Genomic DNA, 27,659 nt, shown 5'->3' with positions numbered 1-27,659 from the left:
TGGGGACACTGGGGTGACTGCTGGTGGGAGGCAGTGCTGTAATCATAAGCCCTTCCTTCTAGTTGTTGACACCCCCACTTTGCTTTGGGTTGAGTTGCAGGCTTCCAGTCCCGGTGAATTTTGCTGCCCCGGGGGATCTGTTGGACTCCTGACCTGTGACTATCAAGTCTGGGCTCAGAAAAGGGCAAAGCAGCCCCTGTGGTGCAGAGGCAGCCCCCCGGGCTCTGCGCCGGGCCTGTGACCTCGGCAGCCCTTCCCTGCCCCAGCCTCAGCTCCTGCTCGCTGCAATGGTAAATGGAGGCGGGGAGGGGCACCCAGGTCAGATTCATCTGCCTCTTCTGTCCCTCTCATGCTCCGATGTAGCTTGGCATCAGATTTGTGCAGCTAGCCCTTGGCTCCGGGAGACTGTGTGAGGGAGGTGGCAGGAGGAGGGATACTGGAGAGCAGCTTGGCTTCCAGGGAAGCTTCCAAGACTTGGAAGAGGAAAAAAGAATGGGTGGGGCCTAAAGCAGAACCAGGGACTGGGTGGCCCAGATGGGTTTCTTCTCGGGCCCTAAGGCCAGTTCCAGAGCCATTTCCCAGAATCTGGCCTTCTTCTCTCGGCCAGGAGGCCCAGCAGATAGCCCACTCAGGGCACAAGCCGCCCAGCCATACAACAGATTTCCTCCTTCTCAGCTTCAAAAGAGAGGCTGTCCCTGTGAACGGACTGCCTGCTGGCCTGCCCTCTGCCCAGTGGCCTCCGCTCTGCTCCCGGGGCCTAAGGGAGCTAAGAAATGAGCTCTCTGGCCTCCCTGCTGGGCTGCCTTTGAGATCACCCACCGGGACTGGGGCGGACAGCATGGGTGGTGGATCCTGAGGCAGGTGAGACTCCCATTGGTTCCCCAGGCTGGGCCAGCAAGAGGGAAGCTGGTGTAGCTAGCCGGTGGGGAGCTGGGAGCTGCGGGCCTGGGAGGGGCTGATAAGGGGCCTCTCAGGGAGGAGGGCCTGGCTCAGGGGACAACGGGCTTAGTGTGGGTGGCCTGGGCTGTGGCTTTCCCTCTCTGCTCCCAGTAGAGGTTTCCATGGCACCCACACCCTGACTTGGCCACAAGTCAGTGGAGACAGTACGTGGGAATCCTTGAGTCCCAGCCTCTCCCCTGGGCTGCAAATACCCCACAAATACCCCCTAGTGCTGTGCTGTGGGACCTCCTCAGCCCACTCACCCCCCTCCTCCACTCCAGGAAAGGGGGGAGAATTGGGGCTTTACTGGGTGGACACTGTACGAGGTCCCCACTTAGGCCGCATTCTTCAGTTGTTCATCCAGGGGCAGGGGACAAACAGGTGACACAAATCCCTTTTGTGCATTTTCCCAAACCTAAGCCAATAAATGAACTCTCCGCTCCACTCATGCATCTATAGGAATGATAAGTTCTGGGGCTCAGTTTGGAGAAATAGGAGAGGCGCTTGATGAGTTACCAAGTCATGAGGACATGTAACTCTTTAAAGAAGCACTGTAGCAGGGCGCCTGGGTGGCTCAGTCGTTACGCATCTGCCTTCGGCTCAGGTCATGATCCCAGGGTCCTGGGATCGAGCCCCGCATCGGGCTCCGTGCTCCGCGGGAGGCCTGCTTCTCCCTCTCCCACTCCCCCTGCTTGTGTTCCCTCTCTCGCTGTGTCTCTCTCTGTCAAATAAATAAATAAAATCTTAAAAAAAAAAAAAAAAAAAAAAGAAGCACTGTAGCTAGTTAACCTAGTTAAGCCTTAACCCAAGGCAGCTAATGGCAGATGTTACCAATGGCACATGTTCATACACTTACGAACAGAATGCTTTTGACCTGGGGGTTCTCAAAAGGCTTCGTAGAAGAGCTGCTGTAGGAACCGGGCCTCAGCAGCCAGGGTTGGTCCGGACAAGGGCGCAGAGGCGGGAAGGTCTAGGGAGTCGTGGGGCTTGGGCTGCGGGTACCATGTGATGGGGGACGAGGTTCTGAGAGATCACAGGACCCTGGATTAGGCTTACAGATCTAGACTCTGTTTGGTGGTGGAGACCTCTGGAGGTTTTATTTTGGGCAGGGATGGGGGAAGTGGGGTGGGGGAAGGGCACTCTTTAATTAAAATGGGGCTTCAGAAAGCCCACCCTGCGGAAGTGCTCCAAATGCAACAATGGTCTCACACAATTGTCATGAAATGGCTAATTGTGAAAGCAGCTGTTTATCTTATTTTCCTCAGTTAAATGTCAACCCAGTATGAACCCGTGGCCTGCCGCATCACCCCCACCGCACTGGCGAATGCTCTGGGACAAGTGTGGAGGGTGCATTGGAAAGAGCAGCTAAGGGATGGTGGACGTGGGGGTTGTGGAGGGAGATGGAGGGGGGTGGGAAAGACACAGGAGGGGGAGTGGCCCTGGCAAAGGCCCATTTTACAGATGAAGAAACTAAAGCTCAGCTAGGTAATACTAGATCTGGCCTTACCTCTCTGCAAAACTTATCTTTTTTCCTTTGGAGACACTGAGTGTCAGGTAAGCAATTCTCCAGGAGGACAGAAGTCCGGGAATGTGGGATGTGAAGATAACAGGACTCGGACCAGGAGGGAAGGACCTGTGCCGGACTCCCCCGATTCCATGCATCATCCTTTCTTCCTACCCTGTGGCAGGTTGGTCACCCAGGAAACAGACTCTGAGGTGGAGATTAGTGAGCAGAAAGTTTATCTTGGTGGGCCCTAGGGCTAATGTCCATGGGGGTGGGGGCAAAGGGAGAAGGGGGAGTGGGCAGGGGGAGAAATCAGGCAGCGGAGCAGCCTCCACAAAGGCTTCGGCCAACCCACGAGGAGCTCTGGAATTGCGTTGGCCTGGGAGTTGTCCGCAGGTGGGACAAGAAGGCTGCGGCTGGGGAAAATAGGCCTTGCCGTCCTGGAGGAGGGTCTGGGTGGCACCACACACAGTCCGCGTGGGACCGATGTCTCCACCAAGTGCCACTTCCCTCTGAGTTTCAGAAGCCACATTCCTGAGAGGGAGAATGTGACTGACCTAATTCATTTTTCTGAGCCAGGCTATACAGGTCAAAGGCCACTGACCAGCCCAGGGATTGACTGTGTCTGGGTGAGCCACGCAAGATTGTCAAAGCTAGAATTTCTCTTTCTTTTCTTTCTTTTCTTTCTTTCTTTCTTTCTTTCTTTCTTTCTTTCTTTCTTTCTTTCTTCCTTCCTTCCTTCCTTTCTTCTTTCTTTCTTCCTTCCTTCCTTCCTTTCTTCTTTCTTTCTTTCTTCCTTCCTTCCTTCCTTTCTTCTTTCTTTCTTTTTCTTTCTTTCTTTCTTTCTTTCTTTCTTTCTTTCTTTCTTTCTTTCTTCTTTCTTTCTTTCCTCTCTCTCTCTCTCCCTCCTCCTCCTCCTCCTTCTCCTCCTCCTCTTTTTCTTCTTCTTCTTCTTCGATGAGCATATGTAACTTTTGTACCCAGGGGGAAAAATCACATTTAAACTGTAAAAAATTATGACGTTTACTTGTCCATTTATGCAGCTGTGTGTTGTGAGGGAAGAAGGTGAGAGATGATGACTGCATGATGCAGAAGAGGACTATGGGACCAGCAATAATAGACATGTCTGGCCATTTGCAAATCCATCATTGCTAACACCCGAAAAAGCTATTCTCACTCTCAGCAAGAGGGATAAATCTCACAGATGCAATATTGAGAAAGACACTAGACACAAGAGAGGACATCCCGTATGATTCCATCTATATGAAGTCCAAAACCAGGCAAAACTAATCTATGGTGACTGAAATCAGAATGGTGGTTACCTTGGAGGAGGAATTTACCTGGGAGGAAGCAGAGGGAACCTTCTGGGGTGATGGAAATATTTCATGCACTGATCTGAGGGGTGCTAACCTGGGGGTTATATGTGTAAAAGATCGTTAGGCCATACTCTTAAGATGTGTGCTCTTTATTATATAGGTTACACTTCTGTTTTTTGTTTTTTGGTTTTTTTTAAGGAAGAGAAAACAAGCACTTTACTCCTGAAGTTATTTGCATTTCAGTGGGGATCTAGGCCAATAAAGGCATTGACTCTAATGATAGAATTTTAGTTTTTCTAGAGGGCCAAGGGAGCCTTGAAGACACCGTTCAGGCCATGGGTTTCCATTTTTGTCAGCTCTCTAAATTCTGCCTCTGATTCTCCTAGTTCCCAGACCACTAATATCCTGCCCTCATGCTAGGGACTATTTTTAGGAATTGTTCAAGAAGAACTTCCTTTTGACTCAGCACGACTCCTATCGCATGCTTGCAGAAGGGGATCCTGGCTGAGCACAGGGCTCCTGGGGGTCCTGTGCAGCCCTGGGTCTTCTTATTTCTGAAGACTCTGGCCCAGGAGTACATCAAAATGTTAAGCACAGTCCTCACTATTACATATTTATGTATACACGTGCACACACACACACACACACATACTCACATATATGTGTGTATATGTATTTTTATTGCAAAATATATATTTTTTAAGTAAACTCTACACCCAACATGGAGCTTGAACATACAACCCCGAGATCAAGTGTTGCATGCTCTACTGACTGAGCCAGCCAGGAGCCCTGATTGCAAAATATTTTTAAATGGTTTTAATAATTTTGCTTTTAATCAAGTCTTTTTTTTTTAAGATTTTATTTATTTATTTGACAGAGAGAGAGAGAGAGCGAGAGCAGGAACACAAGCAGGGGGAGTGGGAGAGGGAGAAGCAGGCTTCCCACAGAGCAGGGAGCCCGACGTGGGACTCGATCCCAGGATCCCGGGATCATGACCTGAGCTGAAGACAGACGCCCAACCACTAAACCACCCAGGCGCCCCTCAGGTCTTTTTTTTTTTTTTTTTTAAATAACCTGTACACCCAGTGTGGGGCTTAAACTCACAAGGCCAAGATCAAGAGTTGCATGCTCTACCAACTGAGCCAGCCAGGTGCCCCTTTAATAATTTTGCTTTAAAAAATAATGATATGAGGAACGCACGTTATTTGTTGGCAGTCTTCACGCATTCCTCAAGAATTCTTGCAAATGGGCAAACATTACTTTCAATTCATTTTTCACATGTCGTGAAATGATTATAAATAGTAAATTTACCAATTAATGAAGTTGACATAATGGTTTCTTTGTAGGCATTTAATTAAACATGTAGTCACTTTGATTATGTGGTTTTTCTCTGCATATTTTTCAGTAAAAGAATTTCTTCCCTAGAGCTCAGACTTTTCCTGTGAGGATAGTGTCCAGTTGATAAACTAGGTCTGCCTGGGAAATCACCTTTTGGGCCAAGTGGGTGGTATCGGCCAGCACGGTGGGGATCCCCAATAGCTCTTCTGTGCGGGACAGGTTGTGGGTTGTGGGTGACGAGCATGGGATGGTCTCCGAGAAGAATCAGCCATTTCCCAAGTGTTGGTGAATGTCATCCTTCCTGGCTTGTGGTGGTGGGGAGAAAGTCGAGTTCAGCAGATCCTTGGAATCATAGTGCTCTATTGAGTCTGACCACAAATATGTGTTTAGTCATATGTGAGTCCTCTCACATGGTAGATCTTGATGAACTAACATGAAAAGATGTCCAAGGCAGAGTCAAGGGAAAGGAAATTTTATACAGCACAAAAAGTAACGGCCTCTTGCTGTGTGTGTGCGTGTTTGTGTGCGCAAGCATGGACAAAATCCGGAAGAATGTACCAACGACTGGAAACACTGCTTGTTTTTGGAAAGCATAACTATGGGGGAACTCTCACTTTTTAAGTCACCCATCTGTGTAATGTTTGAATTTTTACAATGAGCACATACACCCACCCTCAATTTATGTGATGGGTAAGTCCTGAAATGTGTCAGTTCATTGAAAATGTTTACCTCAAACCTGCAAAATAAAGTTTCTCATAAAGAAATAAAGAAAACACTGGTGATATGTTCCAGTAGATTGAAAGCCTCATGCCAGGAACATCCTTTTTTGGTCATTCATGAAATATCAACAGTAAACAACCCATATAAATGTATATTAATGACTATTCAAGAAACAAAAGGCCACCTGACAAACACTGGTGAAGCTGGAGGTGGTGGTTTTGGCCTATAACCATCAAATCCGTCTTTCTCCAAAACAGAGGATCACAGGGGAAGAGAGGAAAAAATAAAACAAGACGAAATCAGAGAGGGAGACAAACCATAAGAGACTCTTAATCATGGGAAATAAACAGGGTTGCTGGAGGGGAGGTGGGTGGGGGGATGGGGTACCTGGGTGATGGGCATTAAGGAGGGCATGTAATATAATGAGCACTGGGTGTTATACAAGACTGACGAGGGCGCCTGGGTGGCTCAGTCATTAAGCGTCTGCCTTCGGCTCAGGTCCTGATCCAGGGGTCCTGGGATCGAGTCCCGTATCGGGCTCCCTGCTCCGCGGGAAGCCTGCTTCTCCCTCTCCCACTCCCCCTGCTTGTGTTCCCTCTCTCGCTGTCTCTCTCTCTCTGTCAAATAAATAAATAAAATCTTAAAAAAAAAAAAAAAAGACTGATGAATCACTGACCTCTACCTCTGAAACTAACAATATATTGTATGTTAATTAATTGAATTTAAATTTTAAAAAATCTGTGTTTCTCCTTTTCCTCCATTTTAGTGAAACTTGCTTCCAAAATGTTTGTCATGGGTAATATTTCAGTCTTTGTCCTTTTTAAAATTTTGTGGCTCTGTTGTTTAATAAGGTGAAATTTGATGGAAAGGTGGCACTGGAGACCATTTCTCTAAGGACTGGTAACTTTTTGATGAAAAACTTCTGGCTGCTTGTTCATCCAGGACCTCCCAAGTGTATCAACTAGTTTCTCTTCATCATGATATCCCTACAGGTTAAGCCCTTGGGGAAATACAGGTCACAAAGTGTCCTCTCAGACCACTGGCAGAACCCAGCCTCCAGACTAACTGGGAGCCAAGGCGGGATGAGAGGACACTTTGCGTCCTGCTCTGAGTGTCCATGGTGAGTTTCAGAACTCGGAGATCAAGGAGAGGCCCTGAAAGTGAGAGGCAGGCAGTGCATTCCAAGACAAGCTCTGTATATTTTAAAGGAATTGATTTCTTGAGCAGTTCTTTTCTAGAATGTGTAGAAATGAATCCCAAGTAAGTTGATAAATCAGAAAAAAGTCCTACAAATGGAATTTTCAAAAGAGAGGCTCAGGCTCTGGTGTCCAAGTTGTCATTGGTTGATTTGCTCGTTCATTCATTCAGCATTTGCTGCCCCAAAAGGGGGGTTCGGGGAGGCTGAGGAGCAAGTAGAGGGTTATCTATGACTGTATGACATGTGACAAGCTATATATGGCTCGAGAGAACTAACAGTCTTAGTGTGGAGTTTCTCAAACTCTGAGGACTGTTCTTCTCATTTTGTGCCATCTCTGAGTATTGCATGTACTATCATTTACTTAATATTGTTCTTTAGAGCAACTGATTTTTTCCTTTCAATACATTTGTTTCTAAGAGGGTTTATGTATCTATTATGGACTGAATGTTTGTGTCCCTCCAAAATTCTTAGGTTGCTGTTATGAGGCGGTAGGGCCTTTGGGGGGTGATGAGGTCATGAGGGAAGACCCCTCATGAATGGGACCAGTGCTCCCATAAAAGGGACCCCAGAGAGTTCTCCTTCTCTCTTCTCACCCCAAGAGGCTACGATGAGAAGTGGGCAGTGAGCAGCCAGGAGGAGGTCTCCCACCAGAGCCTGACTGTGCCGGCAACCTGCTCGCAGACTTGTAGCCCCCAGAACTGTGAGAAATCAATTTATGTTGTTGATAAGCCAGCCAGTTGACGATGTTTTGTTATAGCAGCTCAAACTGACACAGTATCGCTGTGAAATTATGGATTGTGATAGACATGATTTTTTCTAATACACATTACAATAAATATAAACTATCAAACTATTAAAATGTTTTAAGTGCCCGCCCGCCTGTCACCTCAAGGCATCTTGTGTAGCAGCCAGTGGTGTGAGTAGCACTTGGGGAAACATCAACTTTGTAGAGGAGATTAGACATGCATAATATGCATTAATAATCTAAATAACCTAAAGCAGGGCTGGACCTACGGGTGTGAGTCCAGTGCTGTCCCCCAGGCCCTGTGGTCAGAAAGCCCCTGCGTTTGGGACTTCGTGTTCTGTGTGCATTGTCTTGAAGCTTTTAATTACTTTTTTAATTGAGGTGTAATTGACATGTAACATGATATTAGTTTCAGGGATATAACAATGATGCAATATTTGTATATATCGAGACATGATCAGGACAGTAAGTCTGATTACTATCTGTCGCCATGCAGAGTTACACAATGAAGATCTTCTCCCTTAGCAGCTGTCAAATACACAATACAGTATTAGTAATCATCACCACCCTTTATATTACATCTCCATGACTTGTTTATTTTATAACTGGAAGTTTGTACCTTTGACCCATTCCCCCCACCTCTGGCAAATGCCAATCTGTTCTCTGTATCTATGAACTCAGTTTTGTGGTGGTGTTGTTTTTAGATTCCACATATAAGTGAGATTGTATAGTATTTGTCTTTCTCTATCTTATTTCACTTAGCATAATCCCTCAAGGTCCATCCATGTTCTCACAAATGGCAGGAATCCCTTCTTTTTTTTAAGCTGGACAATAGTCCATTGTATATATATGCCACATTTTCTTTATCCATTCATCCATTGATTGATACTTAGCTTCTTTCCGTATTTTGGCTATTGTAAATAATGCTGCAATGGACATGGGGGTGCATGAGGTTTTTAGTAAATTTATCTCTGAGTTGGTATTGTGTAAGTTAAGTCCAATAGGATAATGAGACATGTGCTGGTAGCTGGTGGCCTCGGCCCAAACGCCATCCTATCTCCTGCCATCTCCTCAGGATGTGGTATTCGCTGCCCGGTGTCCTTACTCCTAGTGTCCTAGTCTTCCCCAGTTTCCCCTTCCTGCCCTTGTCCAGCAGCCACTTCCACTCCCTGCCCAGGCTGCAGGGGCCTGGGCACAGGGGCCCTGCTGTGTCTCGGGACATGGCATGATGGCAGTTGTCTGCACTGGGCTGGTGGCACGGTGCACTCAGCAGCAGCAAACCTCTTGCCTCCCCGCCTCCCGCCCCCCAGCTCCCCCCGCCCCCGCCCCGACGCAGATACCTAGAACAGCCCAGCGTGCAGGTTGCAATCGCCTGGGAGATCGCCCACCCATGGGAGCGGGGGATGCCTGGCTCAACATGCCAATCCAGCAGCTTCCAGTGGGAGCGGAACCCCACATCCAATGCTGTGTGAGCACCGAGTTGTGGAGGCCAAGGGTGGCCTAGTGCCAGTGAGGGTCTGCCATGGCATCTCCTTGCCTGAGGGAGCGCAACGAAATAGGAAACCAGAAAACACCATGACAGGACAAGAGAGAGGTTTGGGAAGAAAGGAAAAGCTTTATATTTTAGTACGCTTAATGGCAGCTTTTCTTCGTTTTTGAACAAGGGACCTTGTATTTTCGTTTTGTCTTGAGCCCACAAATTATGTAGCTGACCCAGACCCAAAGCAGCCCCTGGGAAATGTCACTGGGGCCTGGCAGGTACAGTTTCTAGAAGGTACCGGAAGATGTCACCTGGTGGCCTGGTGCTCCCTGTGGCCCCTGTGTGGGGCCTGGGAGTCAGATGGGATTTAGATCTGCAGGCCTGGGGGCAGGCACACCTTGAGGAAAGGAGCAGAGGTGGGAGCTCAGGGTCTGCCCTGAGAACTGCAAAGTCGTGGGGCCCAGGTGGGGGACCAGGAACCGTGGGAGATGGCCCAGGAAGTGGGCAAGTTCAGGGCAACGGACGCAGGAAACTGGACTTGGTCTGTGGCCTACGGGAAGACCCTGACAGTTTCTGCCTCGGGAAGCAACAGGTGTGAGAGATGATGGTGGTGCTGTGGGAGAGGCCCAGGAAGGGGCAAGATCATACAAGTAACAACACTTTCCTTTATGAACCTTGAGAGGCCAGGGCCTGAACGGCTGCAAGATGTAATTCTAGGAGGAAAGAGTGAGGCTCCAGGCAGGGCGGGCTGTGGGAAGAGGCCTGAGCAGGAAAGAGGCCAGACGTGTGTTATCCAGGCCAAGAAAGAAGGATCCATGTCAGTCGTCTCCAAACTATTTGGATCATATACCCGTGAGATATTTTTGAGCACACACCCTAATATTTGTACGTTTATTTATGCATAAATCATGCACTTGCACAATTCTATTATGGTTGTTATAAAACAAAAGCAAAAACAAAACTTTCAAAAGGATAACTAAAGATGAGGATAAAAGAAAGTTCTAACAACTTCTTCCTGCCCTGTAGTGGACTGCTGTCTTGTGCACGCTCGATGTCATGCCTAGACAGGGGCTGAGCTTCTAGGCAGTTTGTGCTTTATGTGTGTGTGGAGGCAGCTGTGTGGCAAGCCGTGCAGATGAGTTGGTGGGTGAGTGTCAGGGAAGTGTCTGGAAGGGGAGCCTCAGGGGATCCTCACAACCTCCCATGGGCAGGAGCTCTTACTTCTCGGTTACTATGAGGTTGGTGGGAAGTCCTGTAACTCACCCGAAGTCACAGCTTGTGCCAGGATGTGGACCCAGGTTCGGATGACTCCAGAACCTGTGTCTGTCCCACTGGGCCCCACGGCCTCCCCTAGTTAACTTTGGGTCCGACCTGTTTTTCTGGAAGAGCAAGTTGTTGAGGTTGAACTCCATTGTCAAAGCAGGGCCAGTAATCGCGGATGGGGCGCTGGAGCAGACTCTGACAGCATCCTGTTCACAAGTGCCAAGGGTGTCCACCTGCAGGCTGTGACCTCCACCTCGGGGACACTGGAAGCTGAGGGGCATTGGAGAGCAGATTCTACCCACCTTCCCCTCAGGTGGAACAACTCTGAAGTGTGTTCCCAGCACTCTCCCAGAGGTGCCCCACCTGAGCCTTGGGTGCTCTTAGAGGTGACCTACTTATTAAGATACTCTGTTTTGGCTTTCTTCCCTTCCCTTCTATTCTTTCTCTGTCTTACTCCCCACTCCTGGGATCGCTTCTTGACTAAACCACCTGCCTACAGATCCTCATCTCTGGGGAACCCAGTCCAAGCCGGCCCACCGGGGAGAGAAGCCATGTAACTCTGTGGTTTGCACGTCCCAATCCCTCTGCCTAGGCCTTGGCACACGTTGCCAAACAATCATGGCATTCTTTTCTATAAACCAAGAGTTCTCCACAGGGAACCTCAGGTGACTGTTAACAATCAGTTAGTGTTGACAAGTGAGTTGAAATCTATTTGACTTGAGTTCCAGAAAGTTTACTCAGGTTGCTTTATGAAGAATGGATGGCAAGGATGAGGGCAGAGGCAGAGAGACCAGTTAGGAAGCTACTGGAATAATCCAGATGAGAGATGACAGTGGCTCGGACCATATTAGCGCAATGGTAAGAAGCACAGGGTTCTGGATGTATTTTGAATGTAAGCCAACATGATCTACTAACTGATTGCATGCAGGGCATGAGAGGAAGAAGGGAATCAAGGGTGACTGCCAGGTCATTGGGCCCAAGCAACTGAAGTTGTCCTTTTCTGAGATGAAGATCAGGAGGAACACAATGGAGGGATAGGAGGTGTTAAGTTTAGCATGCCCATTAGGCATCGAAGTAGAGAGTTCAGGTTGAAAATTAGAGATAGAAATTTGGAGTTTAGGGTCAAGATCTAGGCTGAAGAGCTAACTTTGGAAGTCCCTCAGTCCTTGAGACTGGGTGAGGTCGGTAAAGAGTGACAGGGAAAGGGTCTAAAGCCTGAAACTTGGGGAACTCCCAGTGATCAGGGTCAGAGGGATGTGAGAAGGAGTGTCTAGTGAGGTGGGAGAAGATCCAAGGAGAGTGCATATCCAAACCACCAGCCATGTGTCAGGAAGGTGGAGTGATCCACTCCACCAAAGATGCTGCTGATGGGTTAATAAGATGGGTAAGGATGGAAATGAGGCAACGAAGGGGCTAAATATTAGTGAAAACATGGTAGTATCAGAGATGGCATATCTCAATCAGAAGAAGAATTATTGGAGTCTGTGTGAGAGAAGGAGTGAGCTAGAGAAACAGGGTGTAGTGGCTGGAACGTGGGACACGAGAAACTGACACGATGGAAGTGGTCAGTGGTAGTGATGGGTTCTAGCGTATGTCTGTAGAAGTGAGTGGTTGAGGTGGGGGTGACAAGGTCACTGGTTTCCATGTGTAGGTCATAGAACTGGAGGCTGAGTGCTATAGACTAAATGTTTATGTCCCCCCTACGCCCACCCCCAATTCATATGTTGAATCCGACTCCCTGATGTGATGGCATTTGGAAGACAGGACTTTGGGGGGTGATTAGATGATGGTGGGGCCCCCATGAATGGGATTAGTGCCTTTATAAAAGAGACCCCAGAAAAACCCTTGCCCCTTCCGCCCTATGAGGACACAGGGAGAAGGCAGTGTATGAATCAGGGAGTAGGTCTTTACTAGACACCCAGTCTGCCTTGATCTTGGACTTCTCAGCCTCTAGAACTGTGAGAAATACATTTCTGTTGTTTATAAGCTGCCCAGTCTCTGGCAATCTGTTATAGCAGCCTGAGTGGACTAAGACACTGGGACTTGGGGAGGATCTGTGTGGATATTGAAATCACCGAGAAATAAAGCTGGAGATAAAACAGTGCTGGAGAGCGTGAGAATGAATCAAAGTCCTTAAGGAATGAAAGGAAGTGCCCTGGGGTCAGCAGGTGCCCGCAACAAGGAGGGCACCAGTGGGATAGCTTGATGAAATTCCAAGGGAGAGTCAGCCAGCCCACTGGCTTTTTTAAGAGGGAAGCAGGGAGAATGGTTTGGAAGCAGCAACAAAGAGCAAGTGTGATACTGACCCTCCCCAGGGCCTTAGTCTGAGCTAGAAAGGGGGCAGCCCCACTTCAGAGGCTCCTGGGGAAATAACCCCTCTCATTCAGTTCCCACATCATTGCCACTTCATCTAAGAAGTTTGAGATACAGTACTTTCTGAACCCACATGTGATTCTGACCTTAGAAATTTTACCCCAAACCACAATTATCCATCCCCACATAATCCTGGGACAACTTTTCTCCTCCGTTTACCCAGTAGGTATATTTGTTATCTCCAGAGCTTGTATTTTAAAATGAACTTTAAAACATGCAATTCTTTTCGTTGTGAGGTCATATTCCCAGGGAGACTTACTAAATCTGTGTTTAAATTTCTTTGCCTATTTTTTCCACCAGTGTATTTGGGTGACCTTTACAAACATACAAGTTAGCTCTGATTGAGGTCAGTTAGGGCTAAGGCATCTTCCCCAGACAGTTGTCATTACTTAGAAAGAGGAAGGAAGGGAGGGAGGGAAGGAGGGAGGAAAAAAAAAGAGAGAGTGAAAGAAAGGGAAGAACAAAGGAAGGGGCGGGGATGAAGGAAGGACACAAGTAAGCATGCAAACAAGAAGGCTAGAACTCCAATGTAAGAATACTTAGAATTAATCTTTTACGGGGGATAATTTTCAGGAACCACCCCCTCCTCGTCCTTGCCTTATATTCCACCGTCTCTGGTGCTCATCTTTATAGCCCCAGTGTCTGGAACAGTGCCAATAAACATTTGTGGGATGAATGGCCATTGTTTCTGAGACCTAACAAAGATGCCTCCACAGCTCTTAGGACCTTGGGACTCCAGTCCTAAGAAACACTTCAGCCCCCACACCCAGCCCATGCCCTGCCTCTGCTCCCCAACAGAGCTCCAACTTGCTTCTTTTCTCCTGCAACATGTGTGTTCAGAAACACTTTGGCTTTTATTAAATGCAACTCTACTGCTAATATATCACATAACTTAATCTCGTGCCAAGCACACCCTGGCACAGGACCCTGCTGGGCAGAGGGCCAGATTTGGAGCAAAGTTCTCCTTGCCAGGGATCAAGTTCAGTTAAGAGGTGAGATAGTCACTGCCAGATGCACAAACTCCAGAACGGTTTTCCAGTTGCCTGTTGGACTCCGGGTAATTTCTGTCTCTGGTGGTGGAGGTTGGAGGTCGTCTGAACTGGGAATGAGAAGAAGCAGGAGCTGTAACGGGAAAGTGTAAATAAAACAGAGATGAGGGGAGCTGGTTCTGGCCAGGAGGATGAGAAAATTTCCCATGTTGTCACTCTTCTACTCCCCTAACCCCATCTGCCTCCAGCAAGCCATTGTGTGGACTAGACTTGGCTTTGAGAGCTCTACCAGTGTGCATTTGATAATATGTGATGAGTTTTTAGACCACAGCATATTGAGGTGGTTGTTGTTGAGGAAACGCATGGTTCATTGGGTAGCTTCCTGTGTGGTCAGGGAGTTTTATTTGGTTCCTCCAAACACGGTTTCCGCCATGGCGGCGCACAGCCATGATTGAGGATCAGGCCTCACAAACCATCCCCCTGGCTGTTGAGTCTAGGATAGAATCCTCATTAAATGACTCAATCCTTGTGAGTTCCAGAGAGATGAAAAGGAAAAACTCTCAGAGCAAGACTCTGCAAGCACCTTTGAGGAGGTCTTAAGTGAAACATCAGTCAATGATAGTGTGGAGAGCAAGTGTTAGCATAAAAAATATTAGCATAAATGTTAGCATAAAAAAGACACAGTCAGAAATGCCAGCATCCAATGCTACAGGTGCTCTGCCCTGAATCTGATCACTACAAGGTCTAATCAAATCCAAAGGGACTTTCCACCAACCTCCTCTTATCAGTTCCTTAGCACAACACTTCTCTACTTTGTAGAGCTTGCTGGAACAGATCCTTGGCCCCGCTTCTAGAGATTCTGTTTCAGTAGCTTGGTGGGGGGGAGAGCAAAATCATCACTTCGGACAAGCCCCCAGATGATGCATACGATGGGGCTCAGGACATGTTACCCCAAAACATGGCCCCTTGGCATAACTGAACACCTTAAGCTGAAGGAGTTTGAGGGAAAAACAGATGGATGGCTGAATGATCACTTTGCTGAGAACTGCCAAGACGATTATCAGAAAACAATATTTGTGTTTGATCCTGATCTGAAGACTTGTGGTTGGACATGCATATCGGTTTCCTTATTTGTAAACTATGGAGAAGACTCCTCCCCTGGGGATCGTGGTGAGGATTACAGTCACAGCTAGTAAGTGGAGCACCGGAGCCAAGATCTGGCTTCTCAGACTCACAGAACACGTCCTAGGCACGACCGTGACACGGCTCCCATGGAATGAGCTCTTCCTGGGTCCAGGCATCATGCTAACTGCTCCGGAGACAATGCTCCATTTAAACCTCACAACACCCCCAGGAGGGAGATATTATCACCCCTGAGGAAAGCCGAGCTAAGAGATGAAGTAACTTGCCCGAGGTTGCAGAGCCTGGGGGTTGAACCCAGGTCCCCTCATAATAAGGCTGCTACTACCTCATAAATTGTGGGACTCCTCCCATCAGTGCCTCTCAGGAAACCATCAGATTGGCTGCCACCCAAATCGGGCTGGAAGCAAGACCTGGGGCGGAGTACCAGCTCTGCCATCACAGCACCATGCCCTGTCTGGACCTGTTTCCTTATCTGTAAAGTGATGTCTAAGGCCCCTCCAGTGCTAAAGTATCTGGACTCTACTACTTTTCCATTTTCCAAGTGGGGTTCCAGAAGTTTCTCACACTGCCAGGGTTCCGGCCATAAACCAGGTCCCAGGAGACTAGACTCCTGTAATTCTCCCAGGCTTAGAAAGAAAGGGACTCTATGGAATATCAATAGGGACAGCAGGACCTCAAAAATAGGAAGGACCAGATGAGCTGCTGGCTCAAATTAGGCGAGTACACCGCTCCTGCCACGTCTTCTCCCTGGCTTTTATTTCTTTATACATGAGATAATTTAAGGCTGGGACCAGACGTGTCCCACGCAACTACTTTGTATCAACACAATGTCTTAAAGGCAGAACAGGTATTTAAATTTTCTCAAGAACAGTCACAACCTAGACTCTACCATTAATATTTTATTCTACTTGCTTTATCGCATATCTATCCACCGAGTCATTCATTTATCTGCCTTATTTTTTATATATTACAAAGTAGATTACAGACATCTGTATACTTCCTCCTAAATATTCAAGCATGCATATCATTAACTAAAGTTCAACTATTTGATACATTTTCTTTGATGTAAAATTTACATCCAGTGAAAGGCACAAATTTCGAACATATAATAGCTGATTTTTGACAAATGCATTAAATTGTGTAAAGTAACCCTCCATCAAGATATAGAACACCTCAGAAAGTTCTCTCCTGCTCCTTCTCATCATAGATTTTTTCCCCCCACCAAAGGGTAGTTTTGCCCAGAAAAGGCTTTTAAATTAGCTTTATTGAGGTAAAATTCATATACAATACAACGGCAATTCAAAGTATACACTTGGTTGATTTTGACACATGTATACAGTTGTGTAGCCATCACCACGATCATAATATAAATATTTTCATCACCCCAAAAGTTCCTTCATGCCTCTTTGAAGCCAATCAGCGTTCCCCTACCTTTGGCCCCTAGAAAGCACAGATCTACTTTCTATCACTATAATTTTGTCTTCTCTAGAATGTCACATAAATATTATCATATAGTATGTAGCCTTTTGCATTTAGTTTCTTTCACTTAGCATCGCGCTTTCAGATGTGTGTGTTTTAACAGTTCATTTTTTTCTTATTGCTGAGTAGCATTCCATTGTGTCGATACACGACAATTTGCTTATCTGGGTTGTTTTTGGTTTCTAGAAGCGAAATCCCAGATGTAACAGAACGGTGGTATGGAGTAAGATTTGGAGATTCAAAGGAAGCACTAATATCTGTATTAATCCTTATCTTGTTTGGGGCAGAAATATATCTAGACCAGAAATCAGCAAATTTATTCAGTAAAGAGCCAATTGCAGATATTTTAGGCTTTGCCGTTATAGCTCTAGATGATGTGTAGGCAAAAAAATGTGGATATGTTCCAATAAAACTTCCCTTATGGAATTTGAATTATGGAAGTTTCATGTGTCATGAAATATTATTCTTCTTTTGATTTTTTCAACTACTTAAAAGCATAAAAATTATTCTTACCTGCAGGATGTACAAAGGTGGATGGTGGATTGGATTTGGCACACAGGCCATAGTTTGCTAACTTTTGATCTAGATGAATTCAAAATGCTTTAAAAAATTATGTTTAACTATGTCTTAAAAATTTAATGGTAACCACCAAAAGAATAGACATAGAATGTGTAATTTCCAACCCACAATAAGAAAAGCATGGAAGAAAGAAAGCTGAGGAAAAGATAGAAAAAAAGGAAGAAAGTATGATAGAGAACATACAAACAACGTGACAAGGACAAATCTGATTGTATAAGTAATCAGAGTACCCATGAATAGGCTAAATTAGCCAACTACATGACCTAGATATTCAGTTTAGGCTAATAAAAAGAAAAAAATTAAGTTATATGTTATTTCCAAAAGGTATATCTGAAAGAAAATTATGCAGAAAGTTTGAAAATAAAGGTAGAAAAAAACAAAACAGATGAACATGGGGGGAAAAGAGAGAGAGAGAAGCAAACCATAAAACAGACTCTTAACTCTCGAGAACAAACTCAAGGTTAGGAGGGTGAGGTGGGCAGGGGATGGGCTAGATGGGTGATGGGGATTAAGGAGGGCACTTGTGATGAGCACCGGGTGTTACATGTAAGCGATGAGTCACTAAATTCTACTCCTGAAACCAATACCACACTGTATGTTAACTAACTGGAATGTAATAAAAACTTGAAGAAATAAAACAAAGGCAGAAGGAAATAGATACCACCCAGATAGGTATCATATGTTACATAATAACTATAAAACCAGAAACAACAATTTAAACAACATCACACCCATTAGGATGGTTACTATAAACAAAACACAAAAAATAGAAAACAACAAGCGTTGGCAAGGATGTGAAGAAACTGGACCACTCGTGCTAGTGGGAACGTAAAATGGGGCAGCCACTATGGAGAACAAGATGGTGGTTTCCCAAAAAATTAAAAATAGGATTACCACATGATCCAGCAATTCCACTTCTAGGTACATACCCCAAAGAACTGAAAAGAAAGACTCGAAGAGATGTTTGTACATCCATGTTCATAGCAGCGGTATTCACAGTAGCTAATGGGAAAGCAGCTCAAGTGTCCCTCAGCAGATGATGAGATAAACAACAAAAGGTAGTCTGTACACGCAGTAGAATATGGCTCAGTCTTTTTTTTTTTTTTAAGATTTTATTTATTTATTTGAGAGAGAGGATGAGAGGAGAGAGAGAGCACATGAGAGGGGGGAGGGTCAGAGGGAGAAGCAGACTCCCTGCCGAGCAGGGAGCCCGATGCGGGACTCGATCCCGGGACTCCAGGATCATGACCTGAGCCGAAGGCAGTCGCCCAACCAACTGAGCCACCCAGGCGCCCGAATATGGCTCAGTCTTGAAAGGGAAGGAAATTCTGTCACGTGCAGTAACATAGATGAAACTTGAGGACATTATGTAAGCAAAATAAACCAGTCACAAAGGGATGAATACCGTGTGAATCCACTTACAGGAGGATCCTAGAATAATCAGATTCATAGAGACAGAAAGCAGAATGGTAGCTGCCTGCGGCTGGAGGAGAGAGGGATGGGGAGTTGTTACTGAATATATACAGAGTTTCAGTTCTGCAAGATGAAAGAGTTCTGTGACTGGATGGTGGTGATGGTTGCAGGACAAATGTGATGTGCTTAATACCACTGCACTGTACGCTTCAAAATGGTGAAAGTGGCAAATTTTAAGTTATGTGTCATTTACTACAATTTTGAAAAATAAAATAGGGACGCCTGGGTGGCTCAGTCAGATAAACATCTTCCTTCGGCTCAGGTCATGATCCCAGGGTCCTGGGATCGAGCCCCGCGTCGGGCTCCCTGCTCAGCGGGGAGCCTGCTTCTCCCTCTCCCTCTGCCCCTCCCCCTGCTCATGTTCTCGCTCTTGCTCTCTCAAATAAACAAATAAAATCAAAAAATAAAATAAAATAAAAAGCGTCCCAGCAAACATGGATTAGTTCATATTGATAAAAGCTACAGTCCACTAAAAAGATAGTCATATGCTTCAATGCATGTCACCATAGAGTTCTGAAATGTATCTAATATATAGAAATAAAACATTGTACCCAACAAAGAGAGTACTCATTTTTTCCAGACACCCATGGCCCTTTTACAAACTAGCCATGTATTTGACCACAAAGAGAATCCCAATAAATTCCAGAAAGCATACAAATCTTATTATTTGGTCACTATGCAATAAAATTAGAAATTAAAAAGCAAAACAAAACACAAAAAGTAGCAAAATAAAAATCTTTTCACTGGAAATTTTAAAGCCTCTTTTAAAGGAACTCTTGTGTTGAAAAGGAAATTATAAACTAGAAATAAGCCAAAATGAGACTGTGCTTCCAGGGACGTATGGGACCTGATCCAAGTGGAGTCAGGGGAAATTTATTAGAAATAAGAAGGACTCAGAATAAATGAAGGAAGCATTAAAATCAAGAAGCGGGAATGAAAGATCAGCAAAAATAAACCCAAAGAAATTAAGTGGATGGAATATAAAAATTAACAGAATTTAATGAGGTGGAATACTCACATTGAAAATAAACTTAATAAACAAAATCTTGATCTTTGAAAAGATCATATTGCTATAGACAAATCTAACTAAATTTCATAAATAAGATATAAGAATAAAAATTTAAAGAATAATTAACTTTTGAAATGAAAAAGGAAACACAACTATTGAGATTTTAAAGCATTCTAAAAATTATTAAAAAGAAATTCATGTTAATAAAAAATTTTTAAATCTAGGTCAAAATGCAGAATTTCCTAGGAAGATGCAAATTACCAAAATTTGTCAAAGAGGAGACAGAAAACCTGAATGAAAAAAACAAAACCAGGCTCAGATGGCTTCACTGGTGAATTACATCTGATTTTCAAGGACCTGACTGTCTCTGTGGTACATAAATTCCTTCAGAGTGTAGGAAACATAAGTCTACAAGTCTAGATGCCAAGCTGGAAAGATGGCATATGTGTCTAATGGGGGCTCTGGGAAGCCAACTAGAGTTAGAAGCCCAGTTTTTTGGACAAAACATCTGTGCAAGAGAAAGGGTGGCATCTGGGTTAGGCAGGGGAAGCTGTCAGACCAGGATGCAGATCTGACCAAGTCTTTGCCCACCCAGTGAGAAGCCCCAGAGCAGAGACTGACCATTAGAGGAGTCCCACAATGAGCAGAAATAGCTAGGCATGCACCTTCCTCAGTCTTGCTTACTCAGTACTTGGAAACAACTGAGAAAAGTGTGACCTTGGCTCACCACAGCACATTATAAAAAAAAAGGAAAGAAACCAACAAAGAAGGAAGGGAAACTATGGACTAATTGCACTAAAAAGTTAAAGGCCCAACATTCTAAGTAAACTATCAGCAAATTGAATCCAATGGTGTTTTCAAAGGATTATACATAGAGACTGCAAAGATGGTTTTAAGGAGAGAATCTATTAATTTGCTACATTAATAGATTAAAAGGCAGAAAAGATTATTCTCTCACAATAAATGCCTTGATAAATGGATCTGATAAAATGTGTGCCTATTTCTAAATAAGAACATAAAATTCTTGGCAAGCTGGCGGTAGAAGGGAACTTTCTTACCTTGATAAAGCCTAGCTACCAAAAACTGTTAGCAAACATCCTATTCAATGGTGAAAAATCAGACGTTCTAGAAATATCAGGAATGAAACAAAGTTGCCCATGATCACTATTACTAGTGACCAGTCTACTGGTGGTCCTAACCAATTCAATTAAGAAGAAAAAAAAGGAATTAAAAAATTGCCATTTATTGTTTTAAAATTAATTGTGATGATGGTTGAACAACTGTGAATATGCTAAACAAAAAACATCAAATTTTGCCCTTTAAATGGGTAAGTTGTATAGTATGTGAATTATATCTCCAAACACTGTTAAAATCATTACTTTGTCCAAGACTTACTACTTAAAAGATATTGTCTACTTAGAAAATCAAAGAGAATACACTTAAAAACTCACAAACGTGAGAGGGTTTAGAAAAGTGGCCAAATACAAAATCAACTTACAAAAATCATGTTCTAATAAACAAACAATAGCCAATTTCACAACGTCGAAAAAGAAGGGGTGGGGGGAATCCCATTTACTCCACGTAGAAAGATTAAACAGCCAAGGCTAGACCTAATAAGAAATGTGGAAGACTTAAATTTTAAAGACAGGACTTGACTGATGAACAAAAGTTGAGGTAAAAAGCATGGCAGCCAAATTATTCCTGCACCCCATCTTCCCTCTGGGAATGGCTGGAGTGGAAATTCCCTTTAGAAGAGCCTGTGGACATCACAAGGACCAGGAAGAATGTGACTAATGAAATATATAAAATGCCCAGGACAAAGTCTGGCAAAGAGTGAGCACTCAAAAAATGTTAATTATTTTACCAGATTCCATGTACAGTCAGAACTCAGCGGCACAGAAATGGAAACTTGAACTTGATCCTGCAATGTCGGTGGGTTGATTGGGATGGTAGAAATGCTCTGAAAGGAGTATGACCCTTCCTTGAACTAAATGTGCCACTCAGAGACTGGACATACGAGCTCACGGGGAAATAAGTCATCATAGTTCAGAGATGGAATCACTGTGTGCATTTGAGGGTGGATTCCTGAAACCTGAGGTTCTTCGGCATTTATCTATCTATTCAGGGTAACACTGACCCACCTACATGGCACCACTGGGAATTGTACAGGAGACAGGTGGATCATAGAAGGGTTTTCATTCATTCTTTTGTTCATTCATTCAAAAAATAATTATTGGGTTCCAAACTATTCTTAGCACCTGCAAGGAGCTAGGGGGAAAAGGGAACTGTGTAAGGTAAAGACTCTTTCCAGTCTAGTAGAGCAAGAGCAGGATACAAAGAGACCTATAAAATTGGATGAAGGACCAGGCAAGAGATTTAGAAGCAAGGCCAGGGGTAGGTAACTATAGTGACAGGCATGTGGGAACATGACGCAAGAAGAGGCCCAAGATTGGGAACAGATTTCAACAGCTGTCCTCACTTCTCAGACAGGCAAATATTTAGAGATTGACACCACCAGCTATTGCTGGGGCGTGCAGAACCAACTCTCCCATCTTGCTGGGATGGTATAAATTTGTGCCAACTTTTCTGGAGGGCAACCTCACAAGAACTTAAAACATACATACGTATCACTCAGCAATTTCAAACCAGGCATTTATCCCATGGGAATAATTGGACAAATGAAAGCAGATGTCAGTACCCATACAGCATATTCATTGTACCATTGCCTGAAGAGGAAAAGATTGTAACCCTTGGATCAGTCAGAAGCTCATCCTTGAACCAGCCATGATGGTCACAGGGATCGGGTTGCTTGATTGACCAAATCTCAGTCACACATCTCTCCTCTGTTGTCAGGGGATGGAGGAGAACCATGCTGGGCAGTCGAGGATTAGATTAGGGGAGGAAGTTTCCCAAAAGGGGGGAGGGGGAAGGAAGAACACTGTTACCAGAAAACTGGGGATGAGAAAACCTGTTGAATAAACAAAATCTATAGCTACTTCCATCCACTGGAGTAGGAATAGCTGGTGCAGAGGGAGGCATGTTTCAGACAGAGGGAATAGACCCTGCTTCACAGAGCCTCAGAGAGCCTTCATAGTCTGTGATGAAACTCCTTGTCCTGAGAGGATGAATAAGGACGTTGGGGAAGTTCAGCCCTTAAAAAGGAGACCCAGACTGGTGAATCCAGCCATATGAATAATCGAGTAACTTGAAAGGTGTGGCTGAGGCTGTGGGGTCGCTGTGAGAGAAACAAACAAGACAAGTGAGAATGCTTCGAGTGGGTTATGAGAGTTTCGGACCTCGGATGGGTTAGGTCATGTCCACCCGCGTCAGAGTGTGGCTAGAACTGCGGGTTCCACCTGCTGCCTGGTGACATGGGACAAACAGCTTAGCCACTTGAAAACTCAATTTCCTCATCTCTGACTTTGAGAGAGGAAACCAATCTTACGGGCTGGCTGGGAGAATTTCACGAGATCGTGTAGGTGAAAACCCCCGACACCGCGCAGGGAACGGGAGTTGAATCTAAGCAAGGAGATGGGCATGCCAGAAGTAGCCCCCAAATTTAGACAGAAGGGGAAAAAGTGCAAACAGAAGACCTTCATTATGGTGGCCTCAGGAAGTCTGAAAGCCAGAGCTTTGTTCTAGGGCAAAAGGAGCCGTGGAATTTAACCTGGAGGCAGTAATGAGAGTTATCATTGTACTTGACCTGAAACTACGTTGAAAAACCAGAGCTTGCCCCTCCGCAAGTTCTTAACTGTACAAACAGAACGGCTGTTTACTTTTAGGTGTTCAGTCTTCACGCACAGTTTCGCCGGCACCCTTCAGAACAGGAGCTAATTAAACTCCCCAAGGCAAGGACAGGGTCCCCCGGCCACCGCTCCCCCTTCCCCCGCGCTGTATTCCACTTCGCCCTGTGCCAAGAGCACCACAGGCTTTGCTTACCCTCCCTCAAGACCAAGGATGGACAATGCTTATAATGGCTGCCGTGGATCTCCTCGTCCCTAACTCCAGCCCGGGGAGCCTTCTGCCACCAGGCCAGCGAGGCTGTGTTGCCCCGCCCCCCTCGTCCCCCACGTGGTGCCTGTGCGGAAAGAGCACCGAGCCCGGAGCACAAAGGCTGTTCATTTGGTGTGGTATTTGGGCAAGCCCCTGGCCTCTCCGGGCCCCTTTCCTCACTCTTAAAAGGGAGGCGGTAATACCTCGGATGGCAGTGGGGACTGAGAGAAACCTTGCGATGACAGAGCCCCCTGGGGCAGCCAGGCCCCGTGCAGGTGCCCGACGTTAGTAGCTGCTGCCTCCCACAGGGCTTTACGGAGAGTCAGCGCAGCGCTCTGTGACCCGGGGTAGGGAGAGGATGGCCCACGTGGCTCAGGCTACCAGGCACAAAAGCGGAGCCAAGAAGCAGCAATCATTTCTTTTTTTTTTTTTTTTAAGATTTTATTTATTTATTTATTTGAGAGAGAAAATGAGAGAGAGAGAGAGAGAGCACATGAGAGGGGGGAGGGTCAGAGGGAGAAGCAGACTCCCTGCCGAGCAGGGAGCCCGATGCGGTACTCGATCCCGGGACTCCAGGATCATGACCTGAGCCGAAGGCAGTCGCTTAACCAACTGAGCCACCCAGGCGCCCCAAGCAGCAATAATTTCTTAGAGCTCCTCTTGGCATTTTCTATCTGGGCTCCGAAGTGACACTCTGGCCGCGGACGCCAGGATTTCCCTGCCCCTGTGCAGACGGACAACGGATAGGTTGGCCGGGAGACCTCAGAGGTGCTCTGTGGAACGGGAGGGCAGCCCCCCAGGAGTGTGTGCCCGTGGGAGAGTAGAAGGGAGTAGAACCAGGAAGGAGCTTGCTTTCCCTGCCTTGGCTCTCATCACACGCCCTGGGGCTTGGCTCTCACCCTGGAGCCCGGCCACCACCGCCACAAGCCCCCCACTGCCCGGCAGAGGGCTCCCCCTAGAAGCGAAGCAGACACCCTGCCAAAAAGATGCTAGTGCTCTGTGGCAAACAGTTCCATTCCCATGGCTTTCGTCAAACGGTTCCTCTGCGCTTGGCTCTGTGCTGGGCGCTTTGGAAAGAAACAAAAGATGTGAGAGAAAGGACCCACCGCCACAAGCTGCTCATGATAAGCAGCTGTATTTGTGCAGCCAGCCTTGGAGAGGGACTTCCCTAGGTCTACCAAGTAACATGGCGCCCCTAGGCTCGCCTTCACTGATGCCCAGTGTCCAGAGGGACGACCTGAGTGACAAGGAGGTGGGCTTCACTGGAGTGTGCACAGATGCTGGCCAAAGTGGCAGGGGCACCCTGGAGGTTGGCTCAGGTTACGCGGCCGGAGAGAAGACACCAGATCCGGGCAGGGCAGACCCAGCGGCAGGAAGGCTGCGTCAGGAACGCAGGCTGGCCAGCAAAGGGTGACAAAGATTCCTTCAGGGGCGTGAGGGGTCAGACCCAGCGGACGGGGAGGCTCCAAGGCCAGGCAGCAGGCTGGGGGTGTGCTTAGGCTGAGGGGGGGCTGGTGCTGGCTGCTCACTTCTGACTCCCGAGGATGAATCCTCCTCCTCTCCCTCCTTCTTTTCCTTCCTTTCTTTGATTTGGCAACTTTTTACTAGATTATTTCCCCAACAGCAGGATTTCTTGGAAACTTTACCACTTTAACGTGTACAGTGAGTCTGAAAACTTCTCACTCTTCGGTATTGCTCGCGTGTCACAAAGCATTTCTGCTGAGGGAAAGGAGCAGGTGCACGACCAGGCTCTGGTTGATCTCGTGGTAGTTAATTCTCCCGGAGGGGCCGGTGAAACTTCGAGAGGACCTGTGCTGGCTGCAATGTAGGAAACTCCCTGCTCTTAATCAGCAACACTGCAGCCATCTCTCAGGTGGACTGTTGGCGCTGAAGAGTTACGTATTTCTTTCAGCTCTCTTGAGTCGGGCTCCAAAGCTCAGGGTCAGATGATCTGATCCTTCTCTCACTTATGCCAGCCTCAGGCCTCACGAAGCCTTGAGGCTCTTTCCGGAGCATTACATCCCTCACAGAGTAAACGGAGGCAGATGGAACTAGTCCGGGGAGCTCGTGCCTAGCCGCCCAGGATGGACCCTTCCTGCTCCTCACCACAGCCTGGCACGCTCAGCCTATGAGCTCCCAAAGAACTCGTGCCCAGGCATGTTGGGATCTGAATGCAATCTTTCTAGACAATAGATGCCTAGCCGGCCTCCCTTATCCTACTGACCACCCCCCACCCATGCTAGCCAGAACTATTTAAAACACAAGTCTGAGCCATCCCTGCAGTTGAAAAGCCTCTCGGATCTCAGCCATTACATCCCCAGCCCCAAACACCCTTGGTTCCAATAAACTGCTCAGAATGGTTCTAAATCCCCGCCCCCCCCAACACCACCTACCCCCAGCTCCTGACGATGACACCTCTCCTGGAAAATCATTACTCATTCTCCTAGATCCGGAGCACCTTTTCCTCCCCCCAGGCAGTTGGCTGTTCTGTTCTCTGAAGCCCGCTGGCCCAGCTTCTATAATAGTACTCACCGCCCACACTGGGGATACAGTGCCCCAGCTGTTGACTCAGCTATCCCCCTGCCACCCACTAAGGCAGCCTGAAGGCAGGGGCTGAGCTTAGCATCAAACTAGGTGCCCACTACATATCCATTGCTGAAGGTAAGACAGAGGTGAGAAGCTCTAACTAGAGAAGAATGGTAATAGTGCATTGATTATCTACCACATGACAGTGTTCAAAGCTCAGTTAAAATCACAGCAACCCTCTGAGAAAAATATTATTACAATCTTCACTTTACAGTTACGGAAACGAAAGCACAGAATGGTTAAGTAACTAACAGAAAATCTACTAAATAATAAAGCCAGGATTTGAAGCCAACCTCTGCTCTTAGCCACAATATATATGCTTTTCAAACTAAGTAGGAATGAGATCAAGAACTAAATTTAAAAGCTTTGAGACTTCAGCATCAAATAGACCAGGGCATAAACTTTGGCTCTGACCTTGACCTTACTGAACCAAGCTGATCATCAATTTCCCCAAATGTAAAATGGGCACAATAATGGTATGTTGCCTTATCAACAGTTTGGTTGAATTTAAAATTATATAGATCTGCATAATCTACAGCAGGAATGCCACCATGCTGTGGCCTCATGAGGTTTTTAGAACTTCTGCCACCAACCCTAATCTTAACCCTTGAGAAATAACGTTCACAGAGGATTACCTGGAGAATATGCAGGCTATCTCCTCCTTTAGAGTTGACTGAGCCAGACTAATAAAGGCTATGCTCCTGGACTCCTTTTTTTGAATACTGACTTTCCCTCAAAGTATCCCACTTGCTTTCATTATCACTGCCCTTGGGTGCTTGGCCTCGGCCATGTATTTGAGATGCTTGGGTTTATTGTGGGCATGTTGTAGTGGATGCCTTGAACCTGACTCAGTTTCCCTTATGTGAGGATCATAGGGACCCTTGTCTAACACAGGGATTGTCTTCATCACAAGCACAGTGCTAAAACGAGGGGACATATTTTGGTCTTAATTGCTGGTAGCAGAATTCTTCTTAGGTAGGCAACAGTCCTTGTTTGGGAAAATATTTTGAGAAGCTGAAAGCATGGGGGTAAGACGCCCAAGAACTGGGTGGTTTTATACGCCAAGCAACTCAGGGTAAGGCACACTATTGAGTCAAAGAGGGGGATTTGACCTCTGAGAAGGAGGAGAGGTGCCAGGGGAGGAGTAAGAAGAGGGGTCTGTGAGGTGGCCAGTGAGGTGAAGGCCAGGGGCACAGGCGTTTGCTGCGTGCTGGGGCGGCCATAACAGAGCACCGCAGACTGGGGGGCTTACACAACACAAATGTATTTTCCTTCGGTTCTGGAGGCTGGAAGTCCAAAATCAAGATGTGGGCAGGGTTGGTTTCTTCTAAAGCCTCTTTGGCTGGCTTGCAGGTGGCCACCTTCTCCCTGTGTCTTCCCACAGTCTTTCTTCTGTGCATGTCGGTGTCCTAATCCCCTCTTCTCATAAAGACATCAGTCATGTTGGATTAGGGCCACCCTAATCACCTTACTTGAACTTCACCTTTAAAGAGCCTATTTCCAAATACAGTCACATTCTGAGGTACTGGGGC

At 46.3% G+C, this 27,659-nt stretch overlaps 1 long non-coding RNA gene across 1 annotated transcript in view; it reads right to left on the bottom strand.

Annotated features, from left to right (window-relative positions):
- Positions 1-13,709: 13,709 nt before the first annotated feature.
- LOC115942527 (uncharacterized) overlaps positions 13,710-27,659 on the bottom strand; it is a 56,501-nt gene continuing 42,551 nt past the window's right edge. Inside the window, exon 3 of the long non-coding RNA XR_014138203.1 lies at positions 13,710-13,998. This is a non-coding gene — a long non-coding RNA (uncharacterized LOC115942527). The remainder of the gene's footprint in view (positions 13,999-27,659) is intronic.

The sequence above is a fragment of the Leptonychotes weddellii genome, chromosome 10 (assembly GCF_054177405.1).
Source record: "Leptonychotes weddellii isolate Sample4059 chromosome 10, ASM5417740v2, whole genome shotgun sequence".
NCBI classification, from domain to species: domain Eukaryota; kingdom Metazoa; phylum Chordata; class Mammalia; order Carnivora; family Phocidae; genus Leptonychotes; species Leptonychotes weddellii.
The sequence above is the reverse complement of the archived record's forward strand: the minus strand, read 5'-3'. Positions and strand labels throughout refer to the sequence as shown.